The sequence below is a fragment of the Tinamus guttatus genome, unplaced genomic scaffold (genome assembly GCF_059628265.1).
Source record: "Tinamus guttatus ecotype Peru unplaced genomic scaffold, ASM5962826v1 Tinamus_guttatus_pri_ptg000980l, whole genome shotgun sequence".
Taxonomy (NCBI): domain Eukaryota; kingdom Metazoa; phylum Chordata; class Aves; order Tinamiformes; family Tinamidae; genus Tinamus; species Tinamus guttatus.
In genome coordinates this window covers 26,153-49,754 of record NW_028289514.1, presented here as the reverse complement: position 1 = coordinate 49,754, position 23,602 = coordinate 26,153, and the positions used below count along the sequence as shown (strand labels likewise).

The 23,602-nt window shown below is 54.2% G+C and overlaps 1 pseudogene; it reads left to right on the top strand.

Annotated features, from left to right (window-relative positions):
* LOC148590948 (ATPase family AAA domain-containing protein 2-like) overlaps positions 1 to 19,055 on the top strand; it is a 34,768-nt pseudogene extending 15,713 nt beyond the window's left edge.
* The last annotated feature ends 4,547 nt before the right edge of the window (positions 19,056 to 23,602 follow it).

Here is a 23,602-nt window from a genome sequence, read left to right as displayed (position 1 = left end):
GTGTGGAGGGGGCTGCTGCTGGGGCTGCCCCTTCCCTCCTCACTCGGCATCCAGGCCCCAGGGCTGAATGTGACTTGGGCTGGAGCAGACTTCATCCTTGTGCCTTTGGCACTGGGAAACGGAGAGGAGCCGGCGTCTCCCCATGGAGACATGGCAGAGGGCAAACGCCTGGGGTGACAGTGGGATTCCATGGGCAGAGGGGTCCCAAGGGATTGGGCAGCTCTGGGCACCCCCTCTGCTCCCCCCAGACCCAGCTCACAGGGCAGCTCCCTGGGATGGCGGGTGCAGGTGAAGCGCTGCTTGCTCACCTGGGGAGCAGGGCCTGCAGCCGGGGGAGGAGCCGCTGGTGCCGTGTCCTCAGGCAGTGGTTGCTCTGGAGTGGGGCTGTCAGTCACAGGGGGCACCTTCTGGTCAGACATCTCCCTGTTCACGAGCTGGCTCCGGAGGCTGGGTCTGACCCATGGCAAGGAGATGCTTCCCTCCACCTCCTGGCCTTGCAAAACCTCTTCACCAGCTTCCTCTTCCTCATCAGTCTGGCCCTCATCCTGCTCTGCTCCCAGGTCCTTCTTCCCACTTCTCATCTGCCACTCCTTCTTGGGAGCATGGACATAGAGCCGCTCCAGCACCTCCCACTTGCACCTTGCGTCTTTGAGGAGCTCCACTTGTGTGACCTTCGGGTTCCACAAGTCATAGAAGGAGTTTCTGGCGAGGAGCTAGAGGAGAGAGGGAGGTTTGTGAACAGAGCTTCATTTCCCACCTAAATGGCCTCCTGAGCACAGGGACAACTGGGCTGTCACAATGCAGCGCAGCAGCTTGTCCCAGCACCGGTGGGGTTATGGCTGCCCCAGCCCTCCCTTGTGCTCACTTGTTTGGGTCGCACATTGAGCGATCCTGAGGCTGTCAGGGAGAAACATGTCCCCTCGCCCTCCTCTTCCTCGTCCTCGCTCTCCTCCAGGCTCTGCTGCTTCCTCAGGAAGGTGCCTTCTCGCAGCTGGGCCAAGCTCTGCCCGGTGCGCGCCAGGCAGCTGCTCTCGAGCTCCTCCAGCGGCTCCGTGCGGATGCTGAGCACGGACAGGCAGCGCGCAGTGTTGTCCGGGTGCACACGCAGCGGCTCTGCTCCCAGGTGGCAGACGATGCCCACAGGCTGCTGCTTTGGGCCCTGTCCTGTCCCTGCTCGGCGTGGTGGGGCAGCCTTCCGGCTCTCTGCCCTCAGCTCCACTGCAATCTCTGCAAAGATGCTGTCCACGAAGCCAGCAGGCTCGAGCAGGGACGAGCACGTGGCCTCCAGTGAGGCCGTTTCACCGGGTGAGCCCGTGGCAGCCGTGTCTTCTGCAGAGCCGGGTGGTGCCTCTGCGAAGGGCAGGCTGGGGAGTTCAGCCTCCCGGGAACCCTCCTTGGCTGCCAGTGCGCACTGCTGGGCATCCTGCGGGGCAGAAGAGGCTCTTTCCTCCTGGCACTCCTTGACGGGTGGCACTTCCACTTGGGGAAGCTGCAGCTCTCCCCCTTGGCACTCTGAGGATGTGCTTAGCACCAAGTCCTGATTCGGCACCGCTGCCTCCAGGTGCTGGTCCTTGAGCTGCTGGCCCACCTGCGGGGAGAAGGAGGCCCGTGATGGAGGTGCATGGATACAAGTGGCCCCTGAAGCACAAGAAATCTCAGCCCTGTGTCCAAGGGAGGCTCGTGGCTGCACACAGCCTGGCTGAGCTCAGTCCAGAGCTGCTTGCTGATCCTCAGCACAGAGCTCACAGGGTTTGGGTGGCCCTGGGAGGACCCTGGTTGGCGTCTTTTGTCCGAGAAAAAATACCCAAGGCCGAGAATAAATGAGCTGTCCTCGGAAGCGCTCGTGTCTGGCTATCTCACCCCAGCTCCCCTTCCAAACCACCCTTGTGCTCTCCGTGTCAGTCCCATCCCTGCTGCTCGCCTCTCCCTTCAGCCCCACTGCCCACCTGGCTCCCGCTCTCCTGCAAGCCTGAGAGCCCGTCTGTGGGCTGGGAGCAGGCGTTCACCTGCTGCTCCTTGTCCATGTCCAGGATCCTCTTGTGGGGACCTGACACTGGCACCAAGGAGAGCTGCTCTCTCCTGCTCGAGCTGCTCTCCTCAGAGTGGGCACCTGGGGTATTTTCCCTCAATAAAGGCATGGTCACCATGGGAACCGCCCCCTCACAATGGCCTGGTGAGCACGATGCCACTGCCATCACAAAGCCCTGGTGAGTACCATGAGGACCCCATCACGATGTCCTGGTGGAGACCAAGGGGACCCCATCACGATGCCTTGGTGGAGACCACGGGGACCCCATCATGATGCCTTGGTGGAGACCAAGGGGACCCCATCATGAAGCCTTGGTGGTGACCATGGGGACTTCATCATGATGCCCTGACCATCTCCATGTGGATGCCCATCACCATGTTGCTACCTCCAAGTCCTGATTCCAACTTCTGAGCCTGCCTGGGAACTGCTATCCGGGGAGCAGAATGAATGTTCCTCCCTCCAGCTCTGCACTCCCCAGGCCTTGCAGAGGCTGCACTTCTTCAGGCGCTCCATAGCAGAGATCCACACAAGGCCATCGCTGTTGGTCTGCCCATTAATCCTCACCCTACAATCCTGACTGACTCTCTGTCTGTCCCTAGGCAGAGTTCTCTGCATCTTGCTGCACTCTCCAGGGTTTCCTTTGTCCACCTTACCTACACCTTTCCCTGCCATCCCAGCCCATCACTTCCTCACTCTTGCTGGAGTCTTCTTCTTCTCTGAGTCATTCTCAATTTAAGGCTCTCCTCACCAGCTCGGCCAACTGGTTGATGACCATCAGATGGGCAGATGGGAACAGTCTCCTTCCAGATGACATGTGACAACATGCAGTCTTGCTGCCTTGCTCTAGGCTCAGCTCCAGGTTCTCCTCCAGCTCCTGCTGAAAAAAAAAGACAAAAAGAAAAGGAAAAAAAAAGGAAAAGAGACTCTTTGTTCTTCATCCTCTCCATCCTCTCTCTTCTTGCTTGTCTTAAGCTGGTATGAGGGTACATTAAAGCAATATGAATTATGGTACCTGAAATGCAGAATTAAAACCTGAATCCTTCGGACATGTTTCTCTTTCTTGTATCAGTGCATGCCCAGGCCACTTCTGTGCAGTGCTGTGCCACAACAAAGACCACTCCAAGGGCACTCACTGAAGACTCCAAGGCCAACAGGGAAATCAGCAGGTTGTGAGGAAGCTCCAAAAGTGCCTTCGCCCACTCTGCCCATTGACAGCACCAGCAACACCTTTGCTGGCCCCAGCAGGCCACCAAGCACGGGAAAGGGGTGCCAGGCACCCAAAGGCCATGCCAGTGCCATAGGGATATCATGGGTGTGCATGTGCAGGGGGAGTGTTGTAGGTGGACACATGGAGCACTTGTGACTGTCACACTGGACTAGCCTGAGGCAGGGCAGGATGGCTCCCAGAAGCACACTGCTGTGTTCCCCTGTGCTTCCCTGGCACAGTTAACCACAGGTGACATTCCTCCTCTCCTGGGAATGTTCTAGGCCAGCCCAGCTGGGTCAGGCAGCCCCAACAGGAGATGGGGTTGCTGCCCCAGGGGACTCTAAAGTACCTCTGGGCATGTGACAGAGGTAAAGAGGATGTCCAGAAAGGGCAAGTTGCTGCTGAGGAAATTCCTATTCCTTCTGGATGAGGACAGTCTTTCATGTGGCCACATTCAGGACATCAGTAGCATGCTCACTGTTAGGATCACCATGGATAGGAAGGTTCAGGAAGAGGAGACCCATCACCCTTTAAGAACATAGGTTCATGAAAAAGAGACCATGAAAAGAGACCCCAGTGTCATGTGTCTCCCCTTACTGATTCCTCCTTTCATGTGTTGGTGCTCAGTTGCTGGTCCATAGGCCCTGGACCACCTTGAGAGGCCTCAGAGTTCCTGCCCTCTGCACCCATTCCAGGAGGTTGTGTCTTTCCTGGAGGTGCTGTGCTGTATTTGCCAGCCATGGCTGGCTGTAATGGGCACACCAGGCACCTGGCACAGCTTAGAGACCTTGGACTGAACTTAGGTGCCTGCCGTGCAGGGATGTGTGTGTGTCACTTTGCTTTGCTCTGATTTGAGCTCACATGCCCTAAATGCACATGTCTGCTTCCATTTCAGGTGGTCAAGGATACCCTCCTTGCCCCTATGTCCACCAGCTGGTGCTTGGGAAGGATGTCCGTCTGTCAGGATGGTTCCAAGAGAACTTGCAGACCCTTGCATTTGCCTCGGACCACCCCAGCCCCTCAGGCACTACAAGGTGTTATTACTGACTCCTACCCTCTCTCTCTAGCGATTAGGGATGCCAGGGCCATTTCCTACCTGGGACGTGCTACACAGGTCTCTGTCTTCTTGAGTTCAAGAGAATGTTTTCTTCACACAGTCATGGCTTATGACCACTTTGAGGCCATCTGCAGACCCCTGTACTATGGGATCCTCCTGAGCAGCAGAACTTGTGTTGAAACGGCAGCAGCTGCCTGGGCCTCTGGGTTTCTCAATGCCCTGGTCCATACTGCTAACACTTTCATGCTTTCTTTCTGTAGAGACAGCTCTACGGACAGTAGTTTTGTGAAATCCCCCAAATCCTCAAGCCCTCCTGCCAGGCTACAGGCATTTCCATATATTTGGGATGCAAAACATCAGGATGTGGCACAGAAGACAGATTGGTCATGGTAGACCCTATTACCAAGAGCCAAGGACACTGTGTGTCCAATGGCCCCACTTGAGAGCAGAGAAATGCTGGCATGGAGAGAAGATGTCAATGCAATGGTGAAAGAAGGTTCCCACTAAGCAAGCAAAGCCTGCAGTGCCCAAGGCCAGGGAGAAACATAGTGTGACCGTGAGGAAATGGCAGGAGAGGGCTTTGTTGCCTGAGCTGATTTGTAGCACCTTGGGGCATGTGACAGAGTTGGGCCAATCTCCAGGCAGGAGAAGGCATCACTGAATGTGTTCTTGGGCTGGAGCCGTCTATGATCCAGCCATCCTGAGGCTATCATTAGCCCAGTCATATCATCCAGGGTGAAAGGAGGTTCTGTTTGATAAAAGCAAGAAGCTGTTAAGAGAGCAGAGACCAGAGCAGACACCTTGGTGTGATGTGCCTCCCCCATTTAGGGAGCACGCTTGGCTGTAGGAGGGATGGACTTGGCCTAAAGGCAGTGGTGGGATCCAGTTGTTTGGGCACTGGTAGCGAACCCGAGAGGTCCTGGGGTGCTTGCCCAGTTTCAACTCCAAAGGGACATGGCTTCTCATAGATCCCATGCTAGAGGAGGCATTTGGTTATGCTGGACAATGCAGGCATCTGTCTTGGCCCAGCCAGCCTACTCCGATGTCACTGAATGATATGTCTGCCCTGAATTATATTAACTTTTTGCACTGTGATGATCTGCCTGGGTCTCTGCTTTATACTGCATGGTGCTCACACAGTAGTGAAAGGCACCTGGGGTCATTTGAGATGGCCAAGGACATTCCCCACCTGGTCTTGTCCTGGAGCTCCATGAGGATGTGGGTCTGAGATTTGCTTCTTAAGAGCAAACAGACATGGGCAGGTTTTTGGTACCTCCTCTGCCTCTTCAACTGTCCCCAGGTGTCTGTGTGTTGCCAGCTGACTCCCACCCTCCATCAGCAATGATTACAAGGGGAGCTTAGAGAAGGAGCTCCCATGCAGATGTCAGTGCTGTGCACACTTCAGCATGGGGAAGCAGAATCCCACCTTCTGCGTATTCAGGAGAGGAATGTGAAACCCATCCGAGATCAGTGACTTCTGAACCAGCATGTGATGCCCACATTGACTCATCTGAATCAATGAGCCTCCTTCTTGCCCCTGTCTCAGTGTCCTGCCTATTAGAGTCTTACTAACTAGGGACTTCCAGACTGGGACCTTTTTAACTTGCATGGATAGTCATCCTCTGATGAAATAGATGGCAAGTTGGGAATCATTCTTTCTCCACTCAGTTGGAAAGGACAACAAGTGATTATTTTAGTTTACTTAACAAACATTTCCCAGGAGGGGGCACAAGGGACAGAGAAATTGGTGAGTTCAGCTGTTCCTCTGCTCCTGAGCGGGGCCAGGCTCCTGGGACGGAGGCAGCTCGTGGCAGCCTGGCAGCACTGCCCAGAGACAGCCGAGTGCAGGAGCAGCTCCTGTGCCAAGAGCAGCAGGGCTGCGGGCACTGCCTGCTGCTGCGGACAGGAGAGGAGAGAAGGCAGCGAGAGGGGAACGGCTGTGTGAAGGAGAGAGGAGAGCTTGTTGTGGGAGAAACCTTTCCGGCCCTTGACACGGTGAGCGGGGCAAAGCTGCTGATGTTCCTGGAGGTCTCTTCTGAACTCAATGCATGTAATTATGGATCTAGATTTTAATGGTCTCTCTCCTGGAGTATCCAGGACATGGCAGGAGGAGGAGATGCTTCAGAGCAGGGATTCCCTGCCACATGCTCACAGTGACAAGGCATCCTGCTCCCTTCTCACAGGGAAGACGCAGGGGTGTGAAGCTGCGCTCTGCACCCAGCTCTGCATGGGCTGTGATTGAGAGCAGCATCCCCCAGGCCCAGGGTGCTGTGTGCCCGGGACAGTGACTCTGCAGCCTGCGAGGGGCAGCACTGCCCAGGGTGCTCCCCACAGCGCTGCGAGGAAGCGCTGCGTGGGGAGACAGACACCCGTGAGGGCAGGTTCATTCTGCTGCTAAGAGGCTGCTGCAGAGTGAAGTCTGCTCACAGCTCCAGCTCATACACAGGGCACGTGCGAGGGGTCCTTTAAAAGAGCAAGATCAGAAGGGCCACTTGAAAGGGAAGGAGCTTTCCTTCCTCTCTCTGCTCTTTCAGCCTCCTGAATATTGCAGGGGGAATGAAGGAACAAGTTTCCTGTTTTGGCAGGGAACTGGGAGTCCTAGATCTTCATGCCTAGAGATTAATAGGTCTGTGAGAAGCCTCAGCAAGCTGCTTTATGCCCACCTTAGCCTACAGGCAGCATCCATATCGTCTTTGTGGACTCATAGGACCCCATGTGACCGACTCCTTAGGATCTGCAACTGCAGAGCTGCCCCTGGACATGGCCCAGAGGTTTCTGTAGGGCAGAGCTGAGCACACAGAGGGTGATATGATATGGGATCTGTGAGCAATGGCAGGGACGGGGCACTGGGATAGAGGAAGAGCTGGTGGCAGGGACAGCTGCAGGCAGCAGAGATGGGCAGGGAAGGGGCAGGAGGTGCAGGGCAGGAGCCTCCTCCTCTGCAGCCAGACCTGCAGCAGAGGAGAGGGGCAGCTCTCCTGCCACAGGTCATTGCCTGCCGCCCCACCAAAGGGCTAAGAGGGACTGCCCTGCGACGTCCCCCTCAGAGAGGTGACATACCCAGACAGTAAAGTGAAAGTTTTCCGAAGGCCTCTCTGTCCCTCTCCTTGCCTCCCTTGGCAGCACATCGATGGTGTTGCTCCTTGTTTCCCCTCCCGTCCATGCTTTTCCTGGTCTTGCTCTCAGCTTTTTGCAGCTGGATGTTTTCAGCTGCAGTTCAGACACTGATGCTACAGGTTGTGGAACAGAGGGGTCTGCATGGGAGTGAGGTTTCCCAAGCCACCTTTTGTCCTGTGGAGCTCCTGGAAATGCAGCCTGTGAGCCTAGGCATTGCGCTGACTCTCCCTTAAGGAGAGCCCGTCCTCAGTGCTAATGCTCCTTTTGCTGTTTCCCTGTGGTGTTCCGCCAGGCTACTACCTGCCCTCCAGAAAGGCTCTGCTGTCTCATGGCCTATCTGTGATATCTGAGCAATGTGTGAGGAAGCTGCCGAGATGCTGAGGGTATAGAGGTGGTGGTGAGAGGCTGTCCATGAGCAGCTCAAATGAGCCCTGTGAGGCTAGAAGGGGAGTGTGGAGACCTCCCTTAGGTGTGGGGAGAAAGGGTGAGAAATTTGGAGATGGACATTTTGAAACTGCACTGCTCTGCTCTCAGCAGAGCCTGGTCTCCTTTGAAGGCAGCATAATGATTCTCTAGCTCAAGGAGACATGAGTACAGGATAGATGGGAACAAGACTAATAAATAAACAAGATAAACTGCACTAAGATACTCTTACTAAAGCGAGGTAATGGAGGATGGTATCGGACAACTGAATGACTTCAGGGCTTTCATCTTCAAAAGTTTATCTTAACTTCTCCATATCTTCTATTCTTTAGACAGTCCCACATGACTGGAGGAAGCATATGTCCAACAGCAGCTCCCTCGACGAGTTCCTCCTCCTGCCATTCTCAGACACACGGGAGCTGCAGCTCTTGCACTTCTCGCTCTTCCTGGCCATCTACCTGGCTGCCCTCCTGGCCAACGGCCTCATCATCATAGCCGTAGCCTGCGACCACCGCCTCCACACCCCCATGTACTTCTTCCTCCTCAACCTCTCCCTCCTCGACCTGGGCTCCATCTCCACAACTGCTCCCAAATCCATGGCCAATTCCCTGTGGAACACCAAGGCCATTTCCTATCCGGAATGTGCTGCCCAGATATTTTTCATGGTCTTCTTGTTTTCAGCAGTTCATGGCCTATGACCGCTACGTTGCCATCTGCAGACCTCTGCACTATGGGAACCTCCTGGGCATCAGGGCTTGTGTCAAAATGGCAGCAGCTGCCTGGGCCAGTGGCTTTCTCTATGCTCTCCTGCACACTGCGAACACATTTTCCCTGCCACTCTGCCAAGGCAACGTGGTGGAGCAGTTCTTCTGTGAGATCCCCCAGATCCTCAAGCTCTCCTGCTCACACTCCTACCTCAGGGAAGTTGGACTTCTTGTTGTTAGTGCCTGTTTAGTCTTTGGGTGTTTCGTTTTCATTGTGGTGTCCTACGTGCAGATCTTCAGAGCTGTGCTGAGGATCCCCTCTGAGCAGGGCCGGCACAAAGCCCTTTCCATGTGCCTCCCACACCTGGCTGTGGTGTCCTTGTTTGTCATTACCGTATTGTTTGCCCACTTGAAGCCCCTCTCCATCTCCTCCCCACTTCTAGATATGGTTGTGTCCATTCTGTACTTGGTGGTGCCTCCAGCCCTGAACCCCCTCATCTACAGCATGAGGAACAAGGAGCTCAAGGAGGCACTGAAGAAACTCATCCCGTGGGTACAAGGGCAGTGGTAACAACTGTTTTATTCACTCACCAGGATATCTGGCATCAAGGCTGTATTTTATGCATTTCCTTTTTTAAGTCACTCTTTTACATCCATCTTAAACCAATAAATACTAAAATAAAGATACCTAATTTTTGTCACGTCTGCACAGGAATCTCTCATTTAACACTTAAACATAGACCATGATAAAGCAGGAAGCCAGGCTTCCCCCCCAGAGAGGGGGATTCTCTGAGCCGCTTCTTTGAGCTCCCTTGGATGTGCCCAGTGCAGGGAGGAGAGTTTCCCTCTGCAGCATCTTTTCCAGCACTGACACCAAGGGACCTCTGGGGTACAGAGTCACGGTGGGACAAGGGCAGGTGGGGTAAGACCAGGGGTCCTGTGTTGTTTAGGAGATCTCAGCTCTCGTGCCTATGCTTAGAGTGTGATCTCAAATCTCTCTCATATGACAAAAATGGCAACCAAGTGTCACCACAGGTTTCCATGGCTCCATGCAAAGCTCCAACACACAAAACTAAAGTGAATTGAAGTCTAGAGGCAGCCTTCCTGTGGCAGTGCATCTTTTCTGAAGACACATTCAGGAGGGCAGCAGGACTTTCTCTATTTAGAGTTGTCCTCCTCATTTCCGTGCTGTCCTTCCATGCTTTATTCTGCAGATATGGCCCCGGAACTCTCATAACCTGGTGGAGAGAGGCTTGTTTTTCCTCGTACCCTGGAAGAACAGGCAGGACCAGTCCTTGGGCTCCCTTAAGTCACAGCTGGATTCCAGATTAACATTTCCATAATAAAAGGGGATCTGCCCTATGATGATCCTGAGTCTGGCCTCTCTTTAGAAACTGGAATCAAAAAATATGCCCAAGGGTGTGCAACCACAAATGGGCCTGCTCTTCTGCTTGTGAACTCCACGAGATCCAGGGGATGACCTCAGCATTCCAGGGTGATCTGTTAGCCTCAATCTAGGGTTCATCTCTCAGTGACCACTGCAGACAGGCAATGGTCTCTGCATTGCCTGTGCCAGGCTGTCCCACACGTGACTGTGCTGATGAGAGAACCCCCAGGGGATCTCCAGGCACAGGGTTTGCCTGGGAGTGGGCACTGAGTGCAGCTTTAACGAAACAGGGAGGACTCACAGTGCAGGGACCAGAAGGTAGAGCACTAAACCCAGGTGCACATGGGGAAAGGAGGGCTCTGCAACCCCCAGGGAGGCAGTGGGGACCCAGGAGGCCCAGGGAAGGGGCAGTGGAGGGCGATTCCTGCACCCGCAGTGAAACACCACAGCTTGGAGCTAGAGGCCACCCAAAGACATCTCCTGCCATTGCAATATTGTGGGGGCACTCTGGGTACCGTCAGACCTCAGCCACCAGTTATCAGTGGCCACAGGGGCACACTGATGGCTCATGGTGAATTTGTTGCCAACCACGATTCCCAGGTCCCTTTTTGTGGAGCTGCTCTCCTACAGGTCAACCCCCGGCCTGTCCTGGTGCATGGGGTTATTCCTTCCTAGCTGCAAGACCCTGCACTTGCACATGTTGAACGTCATGAGGTTCCTCTACCCACCAATCTCCAGGCTGTCCAGGTCCCTCCTAAAGCCTGCACAGACCTCTGGGCTATCAGCCATTCCTCCCACTTTTCTATCCTCCTCAAACACGCTGAGGGTGCACTCTGTCCCTTCAGGTCACTGATTAATAAACTGAACAGGTTTTGACTGACTCCTCATACCAATAGTTGCAGGTCTCCAACTGGGCTGTGTGCCACTGATCACAACCCTAAAGTCTAAACCCCAAACCCTGCTGCTCACATGGAGGTGACCTCACAGGGGCAAACCCACCACATCCCTGCTGCTGCCTGTGGCCTTCAGAGACAGCAGCTTCCTCAAAGCCCTTCCCCACACAGGAACCACTGCTGCCCTCTCAGCTCCTCTCACCACAGAGACCCCCCACCCACCGCCCACGCCTGCCTGCCTGCTGCCGGCCAATCAGGCACTCACAAAGACATGACGTCACAGCGCCGTCCCGCCCAGCTCTCTGGCCCTGCCCTCCAGGGCAGCAATGGCCTCCCCAGCCCTTCCCCGCCAGGAGCCCAGCCCGGGCTCAGCAGCTGCTCCGCGGAGATGATCTCAGCAGCGCAGAGCCCCGCAGGGCCCGGCTGCTGCCCAATGAGGCGCTGCGGGAGCGGTGACCTCACAGTCACCAGGCAGAGCCAGCCCTGCTGCTGCCCAATCAGCTCTGCCCGCAGCGGGGACCTCCCAAGCAGCAGCCACGCCCTCTCCCTGCAGCTGGCCTATCAGGGGCTGCGGCAGCAGTGACCTCCTCGTGCCCAGCGCAGCCATTGGCTGTGAGGCCCCGCGGGGCTCCTGGCTGTGCTGGGGGCTGTGCGGGGCCGGGGCCGGGAGGGAGGGGAGCCCAGCTCGGGGCTGCGGGTGCTGGGGGTGCTGGTGTGGGGGCCTGGGGGGCTGTGTGAGCTGCTGTGTTGGGCTCAGCCAGCACTGCCCACCCCGGCGTGGGGGAGAAGAGGGGCAGCCAGTGCCAGGGAAACCTGCCCTGGATTCTCTCCTTCTGCCCCCAGCACCCACACAAGGGTTGGAGCTGCCCCACGGGAGCCTTGGGGCTGGGAGAAGCCCCAGCCCCAGGAGTCCTGGCTGCCACATTGTCCCCTGAGCAAGGTGGGACCCTCAGGAGGACTCTTGTGGCAGCCTCCAGCCCTGAGCAGCTACTGCCACAGCCTGGGATCCACAGGGGTCTTTGCAGTGACAGTTTCTGTGTGACACCTCGGGAAGGAGCTCCCAAAGCTGGGAGCCTTGTTGGAGAGCAGCAGGATCACTGGGAACAAGAACTGAGGTCCAGGCTGCGGGTGTTGATCCAGCAGTTCCCACCTCGCTCATCAGTCCCCATCCCATTTGACTCCATCAGCAGTTTGTGAGATGACCAGCTCCCTGCTCTGCAGCTGATGAAGTTGGCGAATATCCCTGCAACCTCCCTTCCTGCTCTTCCTCATCTCTGCATAGTCCTGGGCACCATCTTAAAGAAGAAAACCCCCATCTCCCTGGAACCCTGCCAGAGATGTGGCTTTCCAAGTCACTGCCAAAGGAAGGACTTCTTTGCGTTGCTTATTAAGTCTGTGGCAGCTCATCAGTGATGCTGTGAGCCCGGCTCTTCATGCCAGGGGTCTTGCCCCCTTCTCTCCCCTGTCTCCTGTGCATCTACCTAAGTCTCCCATTCCCACATGTCCTGTTTAAAGTGACAATTTCTAACATCCCCTTTAGGGCACTATCTGGACACATTGTGACTCCTCCTGATACTCTGTTCACTCAGAGACCCAGTGGCTGGTTTGCCCTTTAGGGAGGTTAAAGCTTGCTCTGTCTTTCTGCTGTCTGCCCCATTAGCCAAGTCCTTACTATATGTACAGATTGTATGGACTTAGCATACATTCAAAGAGTGTCATTATTTTCCATGAAACTATACTCTGCTTTATTTTTTTGTTTCTTTGTAGCTTGAAGAAGATCCCCCTGTGCCTGTTTGCAGACAGTGGTCTAAGTAAAACAGATGAAAATTGTGGCAGGTGAGCTGTAACATTCAATGCAGACCTTGGTGGACTAAGGCTAGCTGTCAACACGAGCGATTTAAATTCCCGAGAGGCTGATGAGGGAAATGGCAGGGCTGGAGAGATGGGGAGGAATCTTGTGTATACATTGCCTGATCTCTGGGACACGGCTTTTCCTGCATTTCCTGACTTTATTAGGAGTCACTCTGGATGGCTGCGAATTGGCACTGTTCTATCACCTATTCTTTGGAATAATAATGCAAAACCTTAAAAAGATGAAATATATGTATATAATTGTTGTCTTCATCTTTATGCTACACTCCTGAAACCTCTCCAATTAGCCATGGAGACTTGAAGGAAATTGCAAAGAGAGTCCTAGTTTATCAGGGCTTTTTGCTTTTTAATGAGCTTCATGCAGTACTTGGAGCTGAGTCCATGAATTGCAGCTATTGAAAGAAGATTGAAGAAATCCGTGAAGAAGTCAAAGTCAGAAGGAAACCCTAAAGTTTTGTAGAGCATTAATGGATCCCACTGAGGCCATTAACTACAACAACTCACCAGGGGCTGATTAAAGCTAAACAATATAATCATTGGTAATAGTTAGGTAGAGGAAAAATTCACGTGGCTCTGATGCCGAATACACCCTTGATGTGTTTTTTCAAGGAAAATGGCAGAGCACAGGCAGAGAAACCCTGGAAAGGGAGATCCCTTCCTCCATGTGTTGCCCAAGTCTCTTCCTGGCATCAGTATTTGGGTGAGGGTGTGCAGTGCTCAGTGCAGGACAAACACACGACACCTCCCAGGGTCCCCAGAAGGATAAAGGGGGCAAAGAAGGCCTGATGATTCCTGGTAGGCCTCGGTGACAGATACAACAGCCACAGTTAAGAGAATAAAGGCCTTCATTCTGCTGGAGCCTTGGCAGCACCCTTGGCCATCTCTACCACAGGTCCTCCTGTACCTGTCCCTGTGTCCTTGCAGACTGTAGACACCCAATCTGTCTGCTTCCCCATCAAGTTCTCACAACAGCTTCTCCTTCACTGATAGCTTTTCCATCCTCAGTGACTGTTTCTTGAAACACAAAGCCATGGGTGGTGACAGACTTGCTCTGGGTGTCCTGTAGCACCACTGCACTACTCTCTTCAAGTGATATTTCTTCCTCCTATTGCCCAATCTGAATTTTCCAAGCTGTATTTTGGGCCTGTTTCCTTTTTCCATGTTGCTTCCCACTTCCAAGGAAAGCTCCTGGCAGCCCCACAATGTGGGAAGGTATATAACCTTGTCTATCATGACTTTACGTGAAGGCAGTGGTGGGAATCAATTTTTGGGGAGCAGTTGTGAAAACCAAGGTGTCCTATGGTGTTTGCCCACCAACCACTTCTGAAGGGCCTGATTTTCCTGTTGGTTCCATCTTGAATGTTCTAGAAACATTGTTGTTGTGCTGGAAACCCCATGCGTCTGACATGGCCTGTTGTCCTTGCATGAAACTGACTGTCTGCAGTGAATTATGCAAGGTCTTTGAAATCTGGATTTGCAGAGGTCTGAGCTTCTAAGCGAGTGGAGCTCTAATGGGTAATAGGCACTGAGATGTCAGGTGGCCAAGAAGATTCTGCACCGGGCTGATGGACACTGGATAGAAATGTGTCTCCTAATTGCTCTCTTAGAGCAAGTAGACACTTGCATATGTCTCTATCCCTTCTAAAATCCAAAGGGGTAAGTGTGCATGTGCAGCTGACTCCCCCATGTCCACTGACTACAGTGGGAGCTTGGACAAGGAGCTCCCATGCAGAAAGCTTTTTGTGCACCCCAAAAGTTGGGAAAAGGGAATCCCCTTTTCAGTCTGTGAACCGAATCCCACTGCATCCCAGGAGCTTCTCAATAGACATTAGATGAACTGCTGAACTCATGTAATTCAATTCCTGAAACATGAGGAAATGAACTTGCTTCTTGCCCCTGTGCAGGGGTTCTGTTCTCTTAAGAGATGGGAGCAGGGGCTTCCAGAGCAGGACATGTCCACCTCTCTCAGATAACGATCCTCTGCTGAGACCAGCTACAATGCTGGACTCAGTCTTGTCTTTACGGCTTACAGAGGAATGACTTGTGATCATCTTAGACTGCTTCAGTGGATATTTATTTGTCAGGGTTTGCTTTCAGTAACTGTCAGCTTTGCAGCCCCAGAAATGCCTGGAGGGTGCACAGGGGACAGAAAATGTCCCTTCTCCAGCTGGGTCTCTGCTCCTGAGCTGGGCCTGGCTCCTGGGGCTGCAGGAGCTCCTGGCAACCTGGCAGGTGCTGCAGAGAGACAGCTCTGCCCAGCAGCAGCTCCTCATAAAGGAGCAGCAAGACTCACGGCACTGCCTGTGGGCACCAGGCTGGGACGAGGCGCTCATAAGTGAAAGGCAGTTGGGAATGAAAGAATGGGTGAGAGCTCACATCAGGGAGAACTCTTCTGAGCCCTTGACACGGTAAGTCTCTGGGTACGGGGAACACTGTTGTGGTTCCTGAAGGAATCTTGTGAACGTGACAGCTGATAGGATGTGTCAGGGTGTCTCTCCCAGCTTCTCCTGTTTGGAGCAGGCGGTGCTTTAGAGCAGGCATTCCCAGCCACATGTTCAGAGGAACAGGGCATCACAACTACCTTCTCCCAGGCATGGTGCTGAGCTGTAATTCAGAGCCGTGTCCCTGCGCCCCCGGGTGCTGTGTGCCCAGGGCAGTGACTCTGCCCCCTGCAAGGGTCAGCACTCAGCCTGCCTGGGGAAATCCGCACGGAGCTGCAGAGAGAAGCTCTGAGTGAAAGGAGCAACCAAACCCATGGCAGGTTCATGCTTCTGTTGAGAGGGGGCTGTGTGGAACAGGGTTACACTCAGCTTTAACTCACCTCAAGAAGACTTTTCAAGAAAACAGTCAAGGCACGGGTTACCTTAAGTTTGTGGGGACATGAATCCTTTAAAAGCGTCTTCTCTTTCAGAGAAGATCTCCCGTGTGTGCTGTGTTTGTCTCTCAAAATGGTAATTAGTGAATATTCCTATTGGGTCAGTAGACCAGATGACTTTCATCCAGCCCACAACGCCCATCTCCTGTGGTTCCAACTGTGCAGGAATGCACAGGGCTGTCTGACACCTCTGTTTACATCTTAGCAGAGCAGAACTAACTCCTCTGGAGTCCGTGTGCAGAGGTGCCCACTCTACACTGCACACTCAGCCAGCACAATGCAGAGATCAGAAAAAGGAGGTGAACAAAGGTAAAGGAGAGATGAAATGTTGCAGGTATGTGGAATGGTATTAGCTCAGAGATTCCTGTTCTAACTTGTCACTATCTTCTTCTCCTTGGACAGTCCCCTATGCCCAGAGGTAGCACATGTCTAACGACAGCTCGCTCATCGAGTTCCTGCTCCTACCATTTGCAGACACATGGGAGCTGCAGCTCTTGCACTTCTCGCTCTTCCTGGCCATCTACCTGGCTGCCCTCCTGGCCAACGGCCTCATCATCACAGCCGTAGCCTGCGACCACCGCCTCCACACCCCCATGTACTTCTTCCTCCTCAACCTCTCCCTCCTCGACCTGGGCTCCATCTCTACCACTGTCCCCAAATCCATGCACAATTCCCTATGGGGCACCAGGACCATTTCATACTTGGGATGTGCTGCACAGTTATTTTTTCTTGTCTTTTTCACTTCAGCTGAGATTTTTCTCCTCACAGTCATGGCCTACGACCGCTATGTTGCCATCTGCAGACCTCTGCACTATGGCATGCTCATGGACAGCAGAGATTGTGTCAAAAAGGCAGCAACTGCCTGGGCCGGTGTCTTCTTCTATTCTCTCTTTCACACTGGGAACACATTTTCCCTACCCCTCTGCCAAGGCAATCTGGTGGAGCAGTTCTTCTGTGCGATCCCCCAGATCCTCAAGCTCTCCTGCTCAGACTCCAACCTCAGTGAAGTTGGGCTTCTTGGGGTGAGTGCCTATTTAGCCTTTAATTGTTTCATTTTCATTGTGGTGTCCTATGTGCAGATTCTGGCTGTTGTGCTGAGGATCCCCTCTGAGCAGGGCCGGCACAAAGCCTTTTCCATGTGCTTCCCACACCTGGTCGTGGTCTCCCTGTTTGTCAGCACCGCCATGGTTGCCTACCTGAAGCCCTCCTCCATCTCCTCCCCATCTCTGGATCTGGTGCTGGCTGTTCTGTACTCATTGGTGCCTCCAGCAGTGAACCCCCTCATCTACTGCATGAGGAATAAGGATCTCAAGGATGCCCTGAGTAAACTCATCCAATGGGTCTAATGTCAGCAATATCTCTACCGAGGAGTGCGGCATCAAGAATATGTGTTGTGCATGTATTTTTTGCTTGCTTTTGTTCTGTTACAATCCTCTAAAGGAAAGTTAGTGTTCTGGTTCATGCCATTTGTCCTCAAGAATCTCTCACTTGAATCTGACACTTAGGTGTGCTGAACTGGGCTCACAACATCATTGATGAAGTGTCACAGATTTAATAAGCAACCCAAAGAAGTCTTTCCTTTGGCAGTGAGTTTGAAAGCCACATCTCTGACAGGATTCTGGGGAGATGGGGTTTCCCTTCTCTATGATGGTCCCCAGGACTCTGCAGAGATGAGGAAGAGCACAAAAGGTGGGTTGCAGGGATATTCTCAAACTTCATCAGCTTCAGAGCAGGGAACTGGTCACCTCACAAACTGCTGATTGTGTCAAAATGCAGATCTTGAGGCACTGCACCACATTACAGGCTCTGCACTGAGCCCAGACAGCAGCACTGCAGTCTATGGGCATGTCCTGAGATGTCCAGGGTCAAAAATGTGGAAGATCCAGGGCGCCAGGGCTGTGAAGCCCCCCAGAAGAGCCAAGGAGCCAAAAGGGATCCAAGGTGCCAAGGAAAACTACACTGAAAAGTATCTCCTGCTTCCAGGAGATAGAGGGAGATTGGTCAGACTCCTACCTCAGTGAAATTGGACTTATTGTGCTTAGTGCCTATTTAGTCTTTGGGTGTTTCATTTTCTTTGTGGTGTCCTACATTCACATCCTCAGAGCTGTGCTGAGGATCCCCTCTGAGCAGGGCCGCCACAAAGCCTTTTCCACGTGCCTCCTGCATCTGGCTGTGGTCTGTATGGTTTGTCAGCACTGCCGTGGTTGCCTACCTGAAGCCCTCCTCCATCTCCTCCCAGGCTCTGGATCTGGCGCTGACTGTTCTATATGCAATGTTGCCTCCAACATTGAACCCTCTCATCTACAACATGAAGAGCAAGGAGCTCAGGACACTGTTTCCGCTGATACTATTCAATAAGCTGCCCATCCATCTTCACAAGCGATTTATTATTTAATAATATATTTTAGCTCAGACAACTGCTATGGTTCTGGTACCCACTCTGTGATAACCTGTTTGTACAGAAGTGTTTGATTTTATTGCACTTCTCCAGCAAGATAAACCCAGGCTGTCTGGTGCAGAGGCCTTCTTTACGTATGTCTATCACTGTGTCAGATCAAAGCTGGCCTCACTCTAATAAAAGAGAATTTATTAATTGAAGAGCTTGAGGTTTTGACTCTTCTTCCAAAGCTGAAGCCACAAATTTGCTCAAGGACTTTTGCTCTGAAAGAGCCCATTGCTTTTCTGGGGCTCTCCATGGGCTCAAGGTAATGGACTCACAGGGTGATGTGCTGGGGAATGAGAGCTGGATTCAGCTCACACATCTGTGTATCCTGTCCTCTCACAGATGGTGAATGGTCAAGCAGTATCTGCCTGTCTCCCATAAGACAGGGCAGGTGGCAGATGTCTACATTGCAGGCACAAGGAAGAGGGCATCGAGAGCAGTTCATAGCACATTATACGTCCGCTCATGGTCTGGATCTAGGGACACAGCTGATGACAGCCTGAGCCTTTTGAAATGCCCTCAGTGGCCATAGAGCCCTTGTTAGGGGATTGTCATTGTCAGGATGCCCATCCAGCTGGGTCTGCTTCCTGCCTGGAATGCATGGCAAGTTCAGAGTAACCCCATGGCTATGGGACACCACAGCCCACCTGTTCTATAGAACAGGTACAAAAGCACCACCAGCTTGGGGCTTTTCAGAGAGCTTAGGGCTGTTTCCGCAAATTGCCAGGCAGGCCAGCATGGATGCACCCACCTGGGGAAAGAGTCTCCAGGGCGCAGGGACATCCCTGAGGAAGAGGAAAGGATTCTATGCTACATGGAGGAATAAATGAGAAAGAGAAATCTGCTTCTGTGCATGCTGAAGCAGCAGGAGCTGCCAGAGGATCCCCAGGGCAGGGGCTCTTGCACTGTGCTGGAGAGAGGGGCTGGCCTGGGGGGCTGCAGGTAGTCTGGGGGTTGGGAATCTGTGGGACACAGGAACAAGGGACTCAAAGTGCCACTGTCATCTGTGTCCTTGTGCCACTAGGGACAGTTCCAGCTTGGAGGCTAACAGTGCAGTTGACACACACAGCCCTGCACCCTGGAGCTGCTGTGCCCACAGCGGGCTTGGGCTGTGGGGTGAGTGCCCCCCGCTCTGCAGTGGGCACTGCTGCAGGGCCACCCCCAGCCTGGGCTGTTCTGCTGGGTGGGCTGGGGACAGGGCAGGGCAGTGGGGAGAGCTGGGGAGCAGCATGGCCAGCTCCGTCCTGCTGCGCTCAGTGCTGTAGCGGGGGGAATGGCCAGCCTTGCCTGGCCTCTCTCCTGGCCGAGGGAGCTGACCCGGGATGGCTCTGTGCTAACCACTGTGTGGGACACAGCCCGGGCTGGACAGCAGCAAGTGCTGGAGGAGGCTGCCAAGGCAGGAGGGCTGCGGGGGAATGGACACGAAGGGCAGCGGGGAGATAACACCCAGAATTTAGGACTTGGCTGAAGGGACAACATACGAAACACAGAGCAAGCGTTAACCTCCCTGAAGCACAAACCAGCAGCTGGGTCTCTGAGTGAACAGAGTATCAGGAGGAGTCACGATGCTGCAATGTCCAGGTCATGCCCTAAAGGGGATGTTAGAAATAGTCAATTTAAGCAGGAAATATGGCAATGGGAGAGCAATTCAGATCTTGGGGATAGTGGACTGTGCCACAGGCTGTGCTGACCTGGCCCGAGTCCTTCCTCGTGTCTCAAATTATCAGAACATAAAATAGGAGGTGGCTCTTATCCTGAATGTGTAGAAGAGTTTCTGGATTTGTTCAGCACTGGGAAAAGGAACTGAGTTGCAGGAAGCATCTCACTCTGACTGGGACAGGAGACCAGGAGACCCTAGTGTCCTGCTAATTGTAAATCCCACATAGGCAAAAGCTAGGGTTTTTTTTTTTTTTTTTTTTTTTTTTTGTGGGCAGCAACTGGTACCTCCTGTTTTTTTTTGTTGTTGTTGTTGTTTGTTTGTTTTGTTTTGTTTTGTTTTCTCTCCTCACTGTGAGCAGTGTGAAGCCACGAGGTAAATCAGGGAGGCCATTGAGGAGCTGGCTAAGACTTAGAGGAGGGGAGGGCAGGGGAGCTGCAGGTGGCAACAGCCCCATGGTCAGGGTGTGGGCAGGGCAGGCACTGCTGTCTATGAGAGCTGGGCCACAGAACCACAGAAGCACAGAAGCAAGTCTGGGTGAGGGGTGAGAGTCTCTGGGTGAGAAAGCTCCCAGGAGAGGAGGAATGTCACCCGCAGTTAACTGTGCCAGGGGAGCACAGCGGAACACAGCAGTGTGCTTCTGGGAGCCATCCTGCCCTGTCCCTCAGGCTAGTCCAGGGTGAGAGTCACAAGTGTGCTCACCTAGAGCACCTGCACACCCATGGTCCCTATGGCACTGGCATGGCCTTTGGGTACGTGGCATCCCCTGGTTATCCCCTTTCCTGTGCTTGGTGGCCTGCTGAGGCCAGCAAAGGTGATGCTAGTGCTGTCGATGGGCAGAGTGGGTGAAGGCACTTTTGGGGCTTCCTCACAACCTGCTGATTTCCCTGTTGGCCTTGGAGTCTTCAGTGAGTGCCCTTGGAGTGGCCTTTGTTTTGCACAGCGATGCACAGAACTGGCCTCCAGCAGCAGCAGCCCTGCACATCTGGGCACGCACTGATACAAGAAGGAGAAACATGTCCGAAGGATTCAGATTTTAATTCTGCATTTCAGATACCCTAATTCATATTGCTTTAATGTACCCTCATACCAGCTTAAGACAAGCAAGAAGAGAGAGGATGGAGAGGATGAAGAACAAAGAGTCTCTTTTCCTTTTTTTTTTCCTTTTCTTTTTGTCTTTTTTTTTCAGCAGGAGCTGGAGGAGAACCTGGAGCTGAGCCTAGAGCAAGGCAGCAAGACTGCATGTTGTCACATGTCATCTGGAAGGAGACTGTTCCCATCTGCCCATCTGATGGTCATCAACCAGTTGGCCGAGCTGGTGAGGAGAGCCTTAAATTGAGAATGACTCAGAGAAGAAGAAGACTCCAGCAAGAGTGAGGAAGTGATGGGCTGGGATGGCAGGGAAAGGTGTAGGTAAGGTGGACAAAGGAAACCCTGGAGAGTGCAGCAAGATGCAGAGAACTCTGCCTAGGGACAGACAGAGAGTCAGTCAGGATTGTAGGGTGAGGATTAATGGGCAGACCAACAGCGATGGCCTTGTGTGGATCTCTGCTATGGAGCGCCTGAAGAAGTGCAGCCTCTGCAAGGCCTGGGGAGTGCAGAGCTGGAGGGAGGAACATTCATTCTGCTCCCCGGATAGCAGTTCCCAGGCAGGCTCAGAAGTTGGAATCAGGACTTGGAGGTAGCAACATGGTGATGGGCATCCACATGGAGATGGTCAGGGCATCATGATGAAGTCCCCATGGTCACCACCAAGGCTTCATGATGGGGTCCCCTTGGTCTCCACCAAGGCATCATGATGGGGTCCCCGTGGTCTCCACCAAGGCATCGTGATGGGGTCCCCTTGGTCTCCACCAGGACATCGTGATGGGGTCCTCATGGTACTCACCAGGGCTTTGTGATGGCAGTGGCATCGTGCTCACCAGGCCATTGTGAGGGGGCGGTTCCCATGGTGACCATGCCTTTATTGAGGGAAAATACCCCAGGTGCCCACTCTGAGGAGAGCAGCTCGAGCAGGAGAGAGCAGCTCTCCTTGGTGCCAGTGTCAGGTCCCCACAAGAGGATCCTGGACATGGACAAGGAGCAGCAGGTGAACGCCTGCTCCCAGCCCACAGACGGGCTCTCAGGCTTGCAGGAGAGCGGGAGCCAGGTGGGCAGTGGGGCTGAAGGGAGAGGCGAGCAGCAGGGATGGGACTGACACGGAGAGCACAAGGGTGGTTTGGAAGGGGAGCTGGGGTGAGATAGCCAGACACGAGCGCTTCCGAGGACAGCTCATTTATTCTCGGCCTTGGGTATTTTTTCTCGGACAAAAGACGCCAACCAGGGTCCTCCCAGGGCCACCCAAACCCTGTGAGCTCTGTGCTGAGGATCAGCAAGCAGCTCTGGACTGAGCTCAGCCAGGCTGTGTGCAGCCACGAGCCTCCCTTGGACACAGGGCTGAGATTTCTTGTGCTTCAGGGGCCACTTGTATCCATGCACCTCCATCACGGGCCTCCTTCTCCCCGCAGGTGGGCCAGCAGCTCAAGGACCAGCACCTGGAGGCAGCGGTGCCGAATCAGGACTTGGTGCTAAGCACATCCTCAGAGTGCCAAGGGGGAGAGCTGCAGCTTCCCCAAGTGGAAGTGCCACCCGTCAAGGAGTGCCAGGAGGAAAGAGCCTCTTCTGCCCCGCAGGATGCCCAGCAGTGCGCACTGGCAGCCAAGGAGGGTTCCCGGGAGGCTGAACTCCCCAGCCTGCCCTTCGCAGAGGCACCACCCGGCTCTGCAGAAGACACGGCTGCTGCCGGCTCACCCGGTGAAACGGCCTCACTGGAGGCCACGTGCTCGTCCCTGCTCGAGCCTGCTGGCTTCGTGGACAGCATCTTTGCAGAGATTGCGGTGGAGCTGAGGGCAGAGAGCCGGAAGGCTGCCCCACCACGCCGAGCAGGGACAGGACAGGGCCCAAAGCAGCAGCCTGTGGGCATCGTCTGCCACCTGGGAGCAGAGCCGCTGCGTGTGCACCCGGACAACACTGCGCGCTGCCTGTCCGTGCTCAGCATCCGCACGGAGCCGCTGGAGGAGCTCGAGAGCAGCTGCCTGGCGCGCACCGGGCAGAGCTTGGCCCAGCTGCGAGAAGGCACCTTCCTGAGGAAGCAGCAGAGCCTGGAGGAGAGCGAGGACGAGGAAGAGGAGGGCGAGGGGACATGTTTCTCCCTGACAGCCTCAGGATCGCTCAATGTGCGACCCAAACAAGTGAGCACAAGGGAGGGCTGGGGCAGCCATAACCCCACCGGTGCTGGGACAAGCTGCTGCGCTGCATTGTGACATCCCAGTTGTCCCTGTGCTCAGGAGGCCATTTAGGTGGGAAATGAAGCTCTGTTCACAAACCTCCCTCTCTCCTCTAGCTCCTCGCCAGAAACTCCTTCTATGACTTGTGGAACCCGAAGGTCACACAAGTGGAGCTCCTCAAAGACGCAAGGTGCAAGTGGGAGGTGCTGGAGCGGCTCTATGTCCATGCTCCCAAGAAGGAGTGGCAGATGAGAAGTGGGAAGAAGGACCTGGGAGCAGAGCAGGATGAGGGCCAGACTGATGAGGAAGAGGAAGCTGGTGAAGAGGTTTTGCAAGGCCAGGAGGTGGAGGGAAGCATCTCCTTGCCATGGGTCAGACCCAGCCTCCGGAGCCAGCTCGTGAACAGGGAGATGTCTGACCAGAAGGTGCCCCCTGTGACTGACAGCCCCACTCCAGAGCAACCACTGCCTGAGGACACGGCACCAGCGGCTCCTCCCCCGGCTGCAGGCCCTGCTCCCCAGGTGAGCAAGCAGCGCTTCACCTGCACCCGCCATCCCAGGGAGCTGCCCTGTGAGCTGGGTCTGGGGGGAGCAGAGGGGGTGCCCAGAGCTGCCCAATCCCTTGGGACCCCTCTGCCCATGGAATCCCACTGTCACCCCAGGCGTTTGCCCT